The sequence below is a fragment of the Ictidomys tridecemlineatus genome, chromosome 2 (genome assembly GCF_052094955.1).
Source record: "Ictidomys tridecemlineatus isolate mIctTri1 chromosome 2, mIctTri1.hap1, whole genome shotgun sequence".
Classification (NCBI taxonomy): Eukaryota; Metazoa; Chordata; class Mammalia; order Rodentia; family Sciuridae; genus Ictidomys; species Ictidomys tridecemlineatus.
In genome coordinates this window covers 5,795,378-5,804,884 of record NC_135478.1, presented here as the reverse complement: position 1 = coordinate 5,804,884, position 9,507 = coordinate 5,795,378, and the positions used below count along the sequence as shown (strand labels likewise).

Below are 9,507 nucleotides of genomic sequence, written 5' to 3'. Positions count from 1 at the left end.
CTCTCACGACAGGCATTCGCCACCCTGCGGGCTGGAACCCACAGGGTTTTGATGGATGAATGGTTAACACCATGTGCTCCATCCATCCTGTGAAACATCATTCAGCCTTGATAAAGGAAAGAGATTCGGACCTGCTGGGCAGGGATAAACCCAGAGGAGTTGTGCTCTGTGAAATCAACCAGTTGCAAGAGCACAAATAGGGTCTGATTCCATTTGGATGAGTCACTCGTACTCAGTGTGGGAACTCTGCCTCAGATTCACAGACAGAGGAGCGTGGTGGGGGCCTGGGTGGGAGGAGTGGGAGTGGGCATGCCGTAGGGACAGAGTTTCAGTTGGGGAAGATGAAAGCTATGGAGGTGGGTGGTGGCCACGGTTGCATGGAAACAATGGCTAAATGGTAAATTTCATGTTACACATACTTTACTACAAATTTCATGAAAAGTAAAAGAAATTAGCCCAATGCTGGGATCTGTGCTAAGCCTATCAGTGAGTTTCCCAAATAGGTGCTGACACTCGTCACCCTAACTTTCCAAAAGGAAAACTCAGGCACAGAGAGATTGAGTGACTTATCTAGGGCCACACAGGATTTGAACCCAGGACTGTCGACAGAGCCCACCAAAATTATAATAACAAACTGGACCATGGGGGCTCCCAAAACTCAGGCTAGCTGTATAGATTCAGAGAGAAGTAGGAACCTGTAGAGGTTAAGGAAATATATTCAAAAACAAAAATCTTCTAATCAAGGAAATCTCACCATGAAAGGAAGACAGGGGGAAGGACTATTTTGTTACTGAATAAGCATCAGATGAGAGAATGTGGAGCACATCAGAGCCAGCCATGGAAAGGTTCAAAGACAGGAAACTCTCCCACACCAGCCACAGCCAAGCCAGCAGCCCTTTGCTTTCATGCTGAGATAAACAGGCACCAGCCCTTGGTGAGAGGGCTTGACGGCACCATTTGTCACACAAAGTTCCCCCAGATCAGCCTGGCCAGGGACGGACCGTGTTAGCCAGCTGGCTTGATCCAGAGGAAAACAAATTTTTCATTATGACAGGAGGTAGTTTTGCAATTTGAACAAGGCCGCCCCTGAAATCAGCTCTTGCCCTCCCTCAGAAACCAGGACGCACAGGGAACTTGGGCTCTGACTGTACATTTAATTTGTCCTGACACAGACAGAGTCCCCAACGGAAAGCCAAAGCGGGAAGAGAGTGAGTATAGGAGCAGGGAGGGGGACTGTGGGTGGTTGGCTTTGTTTGTCGTACTTGGGGGCAGCAAGGATTCACAGGGTTGGTTCTGGCAGGAGGAAGGGGAGGAAGGAGCTTGGCCCTGAATGCGGTAGGCTCTCCTCTTGCAAAGCCAGAGAGCAGAACCCGAAGCTAAAAGAGCAGAGAAAGATTTTTGCCCAAAGGAGAGCCCTGGAATCCACCGCAGGCAGCTCTCCCAGCACAAAGGAAGGACTGCATTTTACTGGGGGACCTGTCCACATTTGTACAGGCAAGCGCATGCAGGGGTAGGCACATTTCTGAGCAGGCTCAGTTCCAGGTTGTGAAGAACCTGGTCAAAACAGAGAGATGGTGGACAGGAACGCGTCTGAGCATGCTCAGTTCAATACTGGAAGGAGCTAGCGTTACCCTAGGTGGCTCTGAGTGACTGGGTGACCACCGCAGGTCCCTCTTAAGTTTCTCCAAGTGCTTTTAGCTGAAGCAAACAGAGGGGACAGTTTTGCGGATGCTTTAGTGTAGGAGCATGAAGCTAGATTCTACCCTGCTTACGATACAGCATCCCATTCTTCCATTGGTGCTTTTAGGCTCCTGTCCTCAGAATAAAATCCCAACACCCCGCATGACCTACGACCTCTGCATTCCACTCTGCTGCCTTGTACCCCTTCTCTAGCTCCCCGGCCTTTGCTGTTTCTGAATCTTTTCAAGCTGGTTTATGCCACGGGGCCTTTGCCCTTGCTTTCGTTCTAGCTGGGTGTTCTCTCTGCCGCTCTCCCCAGAGCTGTCTGGTTTTTGGCATTCCAGGTGCGACCAGCACCCCCCCCCCCGAAAAAAATAATACAGGGAATGCCCTGTTTCAGAATCTTTGGAGTACTTAAATACCTGAAATGACCTTGTTTAAGTAATTATTACATGTCCCCCCATTATGCTGCATGTTCCATGAGGGTGGTGCCAGACAGCACAGGTTCCAATCCTAACTCAGCTGAACGACTTAGGGCCTCTCTGACCCTCTACTCCTCCTCGGTGAGATGGGGGAAATAGAAGGATTTCTATAAAAAATAAAATAAAATAAAATAAAATAAACAACTCCTAGAATAAGCAAGCAGCCCAGAACAGGGTTACACGTTTGCTGTTTCCACTGTGTGATAATAATAGTAATAACAAGAATATTCCTATAATTCTTGGTTTCCAGCAGAGAATTTGGCCTGGGTTAGATACTCAGTAGACATTTATTAGATGGATGGGCAGCAGAGAGGTCCAGAGCCCTCTCCCAGTGTGTGTCAAACCCAGGGAGCCTGGCTGCGGAAGACAACTGTCTGCTGCGTCCGAATTTTTACGCGCAGCTCCCAAGTCTGCAGACTTCAGAGCTCAAATGTCAGAGGAAGCAGAGAGAAGAGAGGCTCCTCAGCGCCCCGCCTCTGTGGGGAGCTGGAATCCTGACAGCCCTGTTTGCACTGGCCCCGGGTGGGTGACTCAGCTCTGCGCAGCGCCCTGGGGGGAGCGCGCTCTGGGCTCGGAGCCAGAACACGGCCATCTCCAAACCTGCTGTCTGTTGGCTCTCACTCACAGTCTTGCTCCCTTTGAGTTGGGGGGCGAGGGTTTCCCATGCAGTGCAAAGCCCCCTCCCCACCAGCCCACAGCCCCAAAGCTCCGGCTCTGCCTCCCAGGCGCCTCCCAGGGCGGGAAGGGATCTGCAGGCTGCTGGCACCACCCGCCGCGCGACCGACCCCTGCTGGGTCAGGATTGGCAGGTGTCGGAGTGGCTCAGCCCCACGGGGCCAGCTGTCCCTCAGTGCAGCGTCCAGCGCCCCAGGCCGAGTGTCAGCGAGAAGGAGGGAAAGCAAACACGGCCCGCAGGACCTTGGCGGCCCTCCTCCCGCTCCCAGGGCAGCCGACAGCTGAGAAGTGACCAGTGAGAGAGAAGGGGGCAGAGAAGGAGGACGCAGGCGGGGAGAATAAAAACACTGACCGATGCCACTAAGAAGAGGTTTAATGGGAAGGAAAGGAAAAGGGGACCAGAAAGAAGAGAGAGAGATTCAGAAAAGGACAGAAAAGGACTTAGAAGGACAAAGACAGAAGAGAAAGGAGAGGAAAAGTGAACAGGGACAGGGAGAGGCGCGGGGAGGTGGCTGTTGTCCTGGATCTTCATCCCACTTTATGCCTTTTACGAAACAGACCCAAAATGAATGCTCACTGACCAGCGGCCCAGCCTGGCTGCCCTCTCAAGACCTGGCACCATCCGGCTGGAGATGGTCAGTGCAGAGGGCTCACTGTGTGCAGGAGGCCTGGGCTCCAAACCAGCCCCCCACACACTACACCAGGACTGGGTGTTTGATTAGAAAGCCAGGACTGAGAACCCTTCACTGTAGTCTAAAGTTCCCAACCCCAGGGGCCATGCAGGCCCACAGATGTGTGGCTTTTGTGGCGGTTTTTAGAAGTACCGCATCCTTTGTGGGATTTAAAAATCCCGTTGGTTCATGAATATCCAGGTTTCCAGCTTCTAATAAGGACCTAGAAGCTCTGGCCGCCCTTTGCCCACACTCCAGCAGAAGCCAAGCAGCAACTGCTGGTCCTGCACCTGGACCCTCCTGTCCGCCCCAGTCTCCACTGTGCCCGAGGGGGTCAGAGCACCCACCGCCCCTGTCCTCACACACAGGGGAAAGTCAAATATTCCAATATTCTCCACGTCAGATGGAGAGACGAGAAAGAGGCTTCCGTCATCTCTAGAGCACAGAACAAGCACAGTGTGTCCTTGGCTCTGCACATCCAACCGCATGCAGAAAAAAATAGTCTGAAAAAATACTTTATGACAATAAAAATAACACAAATAACAGAACAGCTATTTACCTGATGTCTAGACTGTATCGGGTCTTCCAAGTCACCTAGAGGGGAGCTAAAGTACACCTAAGGCCAAGGGTAGTCTCTGCAAGTCCTGTGCCTCCCCCCAGGTACTGGGGATGGAGCCCACTGAATTACACCCCCAGCTACTTTTGACATTGGTATTAAGATTTAATAATTAAATCATAATACTAATCAATTATATGATAATAAAACTATAAAATGATATTAATAAATAATGATAACAGAACATAAAAAATGTACTAATGAGATGATAATAAAAGTAACGTTTTGAGAAGATCCCATTATTATTTTATTCGTTGCCCAGGCTGGCCTCAAATTTGCCATCCTCCTGCCCCCACCTCCCAAGTAGCTGGGGTCAGTGGCACGTGCCACCGTGTCTGGCTGAACTATGGCCATTTCGCATAAGGAACTTGAGCACCCAGGGGTTTTGGTGTTGACCGTGGTACTGGGGCCATTGCCCCCTGGGTTCCGAGGGACGGTTGTGTGTGTTTGTGGAATCAAGATTCCGCTTCTGCATCTGTTCTGTGAAGAACGCGTGCCTTCCTCGCAGCCTGCTCCCACGTGGGCATCGTGGGCATCGTGGGCATCGCCGCAGGTCGGAGGGCCAAGCGTGGCAGTTACGAGAAGGATCCCAAACTGTGCTGCTCGAGAGACACTAGCCTGGTGGCGGGCTGTTCACATTTAAATTAGTAAGAATGAAATAAAATTCAGCTCCCCAGCCACAGTGACCCCAGGCACCAATACAGACAGCAGCTGTTTTTTGTCACATTCCAAAGTTCAGCCGATGGGGGGGGGGGCTGATGGCTACGGTGTTGGATGGCACGAAACGTGTCCTTAGCAGCAGAAATGTCCAGTTATCCGCTGGGCACTGGGCGCTGGGGCTCTACAGAGAGACCTCCAGGCTGATGAGCCTGCCCTGCCACTCAGAGCTGCATGACCTTGGACAGTTGTTCTGCGTCTCCTCACTTCAGCTGCAAAATGTCAACAGTACTGACTGACAGTGACCGATATCGGCAAGGCATGTGTCCTGCGTGTGGAACAGGGGCGGGCACGTGAGGAATGCTTATTGACATGATAGTTAGCCCTCAATGTTGTCTTGGATTATTAAGGCCATTATGTATTAATATAGTATCATCAACAATACCTTAGAGCATTAACGTCCAGCATTATAATGACTTTATTGTTTACATTGCATTACTAATGCAATCCTATCGATACGATTATGTTATTAACATAATAGCATTAACATCTACCATTAACATTGTGATTTATTTTACTATAAGACCTAGTTCCCCTTCATCTGAAGGGGTATTTTCTAAGACCTCAGTGAAGGCCTGAAACCACAGGTACTATGGAACCTACAATACTATGTTTTCCTGTATGCTCTGCAGCATTGCCGTATAGTAGTAGAGTAAATCTGTCCTTCCAGGTTTTACGTCCTGGTGCCCCCTTTTAATGACCAATCTTGCACTTTGGGCTCATAATTAAGTAAAATAAGGTTATTTAAACACACACACTGCAATACCATGAAAGTCCATCCATAGGATGCCTCCTGAGAGACTAACGTGTGGGTAGCATATACAACAAGGATACGCTGGAGAAAGAGATGATTCACATCCTGGGGATGGAGTGGCACAGTGTGAGATTTTATCATGCTTCTCAGAAGAGCGCTCAATTTAAAACTTTTGAATTATTTATTTCTGGGGGTTTTCACTTGGCGTGTTATGGTTACAATCAACCATGGGTAACCAAAGCTGTGGAAAGTGAAACTACAAATAAGGGGAACTTTGTGGTTATTGTTATTAGCCTACCTCCCTGGGTCAGAGGCGCTTCCCTCCCCCTCGATCTTCATTCAGTATCTGTAAGATGCACGTCATCCATTCATACTACATGGGGGGATCTGAACCTCACAGTTTTGTCACTTGTTAAAGGCCAATATCATTCAAGAAGTGAAACTGGAACATGGTCCAAGGTTGTTAATACCCTGTCCACTCAGTCCTGAGCTCTCTGGAGGTAGAAGCATAAGCAGAGGCCCCGGGGACAGACCTCATGGGGTGTGTCTGGCCTGTGATACACTGGCCAGATTTGCTGGAATGCAGGATATGTGAAGGGAGAGATGTTGTAAAAACCACCTGAGGATTTGGGTAGTTTGAATTTGGTCCTTTATTTAAGGATCAGTGGAGTATCCTGGAGAGCTTGTGGCACTCTACTCGGGAGGCAGGAAAGGAGGATCACCAGTTGGAGGCCATCCTGAGCAACTTAGGGAGACCCCGTCTCAAAATAAAATAAAAAGGGCTCAGTGGTGGAGCTCAGGGATAGAGTGCCCCGCGTTCAAGCCCATTGTCAGAGGGGGAAGGGGTATGTGCTCTGCAGTAGCTTGTCCCTTAGCTCATGTAGTAAAAGTAACAGCCCTCATCTATGGAGTACAAATGATTTGCTGAGACCTGTGCCTGTGGCTTTTCTCATGGGGTCCCCATGAGAAATTTTTGAGATTTTGTTATTGTTGTTCCCATTTTACAGATGGGAGGAAATGGAGCCTCCGAGAAGCCCACACGGCTAGCTCGTTAGTGGTAGAATCAGGACTTGCATTTTGATGCCAGGGAACTGTTTAGTCTACTGACCCAGGAAGACACTTTTAGGGGAAGATCTTATGTTGGTGGCAAATTCCGGTATTGGCCACAGCAGTTTTCTCTGGAAACATTTGCCAAACAAGGATGTTGTGCGAGTCCGTTTTCCAGCACTATAACCAATACCTGCAATGACCAATTTATAGAGGAAAGGTTTATTTAGTCTCACCCTTTTAGAGGTTTCAGTCTAGGACCAGTTGGACTGTTGCTTAGGGCCAGAGGTGGTACAGCATGGCAGGAGCATGTGGCCAAGCAGTCACCTAATGACTGAGAGAGAGAGAGAGAGAGAGAGAGAGAGAGAGAGAGAGAGAGAGAGAGAGAGAGAGAGAGACTTTATGCCTCCAGTGACTTACAGACCTCCTGATAGATCCCAGCTCTGAAAGGCCCGGTCACTTCCTAGAGACCAAGCCTTTACCACATGCACTTGTGGGGATTCTTCAGCAGACATGGAGGTGCTTTGGATTTCTGAAGCTTCCAGAGATGTATGACACCACAAAGTCCAATTACAGCCCAGAGTGGAGTGGTCTCTTCCTCCCCTGCCTCCCAAACCTCTCACTTAGAGACATTCTTGGAGGTGGCTTAGGAATTCACTCGGGTATGTGTGGAAGTACTTAGATCCTGGCTGTCTCATAGTTAACAAGGGTCACCGTTGCTGGTGATGACAATCCTACTGTGACTCTTAAGATTTCTGTCCTCAGAGAAGTAATGAAGCCAACCCTGACTTCAGAAGACTGAGGAAGGAGACAGTAGTCAAGAATATCTTGTGTTATAAAGAAGGTGGGATATGAATCCTTTGAAGGGAGCGTGGGCCCGAGTTCCTAAGATACCCTGCGATGTGCTGGGCACGGTGGCCTGAAACTGTTAACTCTAGGGACTCAGGAGGCTGAGGCAGGAGAATTGCAAGTTAGAGGCCAGACTCAACAACTCAGCAAGACCCTTTCTCAAAATAAAAATAAATAAATAAGAAGGGCTGGGGGTGTAGGTCCTTGGTGAAGCACCCATGGGCTTAATCACTGATACAAAAAAAAAATCTATGGTGGTAAAGAAAGTAGAATCAACTTCTCATGGTGGGAAAAAAAAAAAGTACAGGGCAAAGGGTTTTGTGTAAAGAGAAGATTATGAAAAGAAACTCAAAGTCTGAAGCATGTGTCATCTTGTGCGTTTGTTTGCAATTTTTAAGGAAAAGGGAAGTAGAGTTTTTCTGGTTCTTGTAAAGCCTCCAAGATCTCCCCCCACAGAGGTCCAGTGACATTTCACTCACTCAGAGAATGTCTGTTAATCACCATGTGGTCAGGAGAGGCCCGGAGGCCCGCGTGAGGATGCCTCCGGCCACGGTGGTTAATGATGGTAGGAAGCCTGGTAATTCATGGTCGTATTTAGACAAGACTCATGGCAACGGTTCATTCGGGCCGCTAGGTGTTTGCTCTGTGACCTCACAAGGCTCTGAGTCTTACATGCCTAATCCCTCTTAATCCTCCCAACATCCCTGTGAGATCAGCGTTTCTATTTGTGTGTGTTCCCATTTATGTCTGTTTGTTGAGGAAACCAAGGAGGCCAGAAGCATTAAGCAACTGGCCCAGGAAAACATAGCCAGTAGGTGACTGGCGGGGCTTTAGGGCGGGGCTTGTGGGGACAGGCTGTGGCCATGGAACCCAGGGTGCTCTACCAGGGCGCCACACCCCCCAGGCCCTTTTTAAATTTTGAGACTGGGGTCTCGTCAAGTCACCCGGGCTGGCCTCGCACTTGCCAACCTCCTGCCTCAGCCTCTCAAGTCCCTGGGACAGGGACAACTGGTGTGCGCCCACCGTGCCTGGCTGATGGCTGATGGGAGGTTTCTGTGGAAGGAGAGAGGAGTGGAGCTGACACCTGGAGGCAGGGTGGACCTGGGGAGAGGGGGGAGAGAGAAGAGCATTGATGGAGCACCTACTAGGACAAAAGAGGAAGTGCCTGATGCAGGTTCTGGGTGGGCTGGGGCAGTCCTTGGAGAGTGCAGATATTTAGGGGAAGGGTGTTCCAGGCAGTGGGAACAGCAAGTGCGTGGGCCCCGAGGCAGGAATGAGAGACCAGAGTGGGGGGAGACAGAGCGAGGGAGGGAGAGAAGGACTTGGGGAGGCCCGGGAGGCTGGGAAGGAGGCCATGGCACTGGTAGGTCCCAGTGAAGAATCGACCTTTGACTCTGTCCTGAATGCGGGGGCCCAGAAGGACTTGAGGCTCTGGTCCATTGTGCGCTGATTCTTATTTTTCTCAACCTCTTTCTGACTTCTGCCGGGAGAACAGCCTTCTGGGGGGGACAGAGGGAGAAGCAGAGACCAGGAGGGGGCCACTGCGAAAAGGTAACCCTGGTGGACTGTTGAGAGCCACAGCCAAAGGGGCCCCAGCAAACTTCCAGCTGCCGGCTGATGATTGGCTCACAGCGGCCCCAGCTACATCTAGCTGATTGGCTCCTCTGCGGTGATGTTCATTGGCCTGTTTCCCTGCCCTTCAGACTGCCAGCTGATGATTGGCTCACAGCAGCCCCAGCAACATCTAGCTGATTGGCCCCTCTGCGGTGATGTTCATTGGCCTGTTTCCCTGCCCTTCAGACTGCCAGCTGATGATTGGCTCACAGCGGCCCCAGCAACATCTAGCTGATTGGCTCCTCCACGGAGCTGCTCATTGGGGGACTTCTTTGGCTCCGCCCACACAACCCAGCCAATGGGCCTCAAGAGCAGGAGGATTGTGGGAGGTGGAGAGGCTGGTGTGGGGGTGAGAGGCTTGTGGAAGCCGGTGGTGGCAGTTGGGCTCTGAGGGTTTTTTTCT

At 50.4% G+C, this 9,507-nt stretch overlaps 1 long non-coding RNA gene across 2 annotated transcripts; it reads left to right on the top strand.

Moving 5' to 3' along the window:
- The first annotated feature begins 993 nt into the window (after window positions 1–993).
- On the top strand, window positions 994–9,187 carry LOC144372173 (uncharacterized). Of its 2 annotated transcripts, XR_013432191.1 has the most exons (3): window positions 1,062–1,208; window positions 2,413–8,301; window positions 8,986–9,187. It is a non-coding gene; the product is annotated as an uncharacterized LOC144372173 (long non-coding RNA). The 2 variants fall into 2 exon arrangements; XR_013432189.1 differs by lacking the exon at window positions 8,986–9,187 and having other exon boundaries at window positions 994–1,208; window positions 2,413–4,057.
- The last annotated feature ends 320 nt before the right edge of the window (window positions 9,188–9,507 follow it).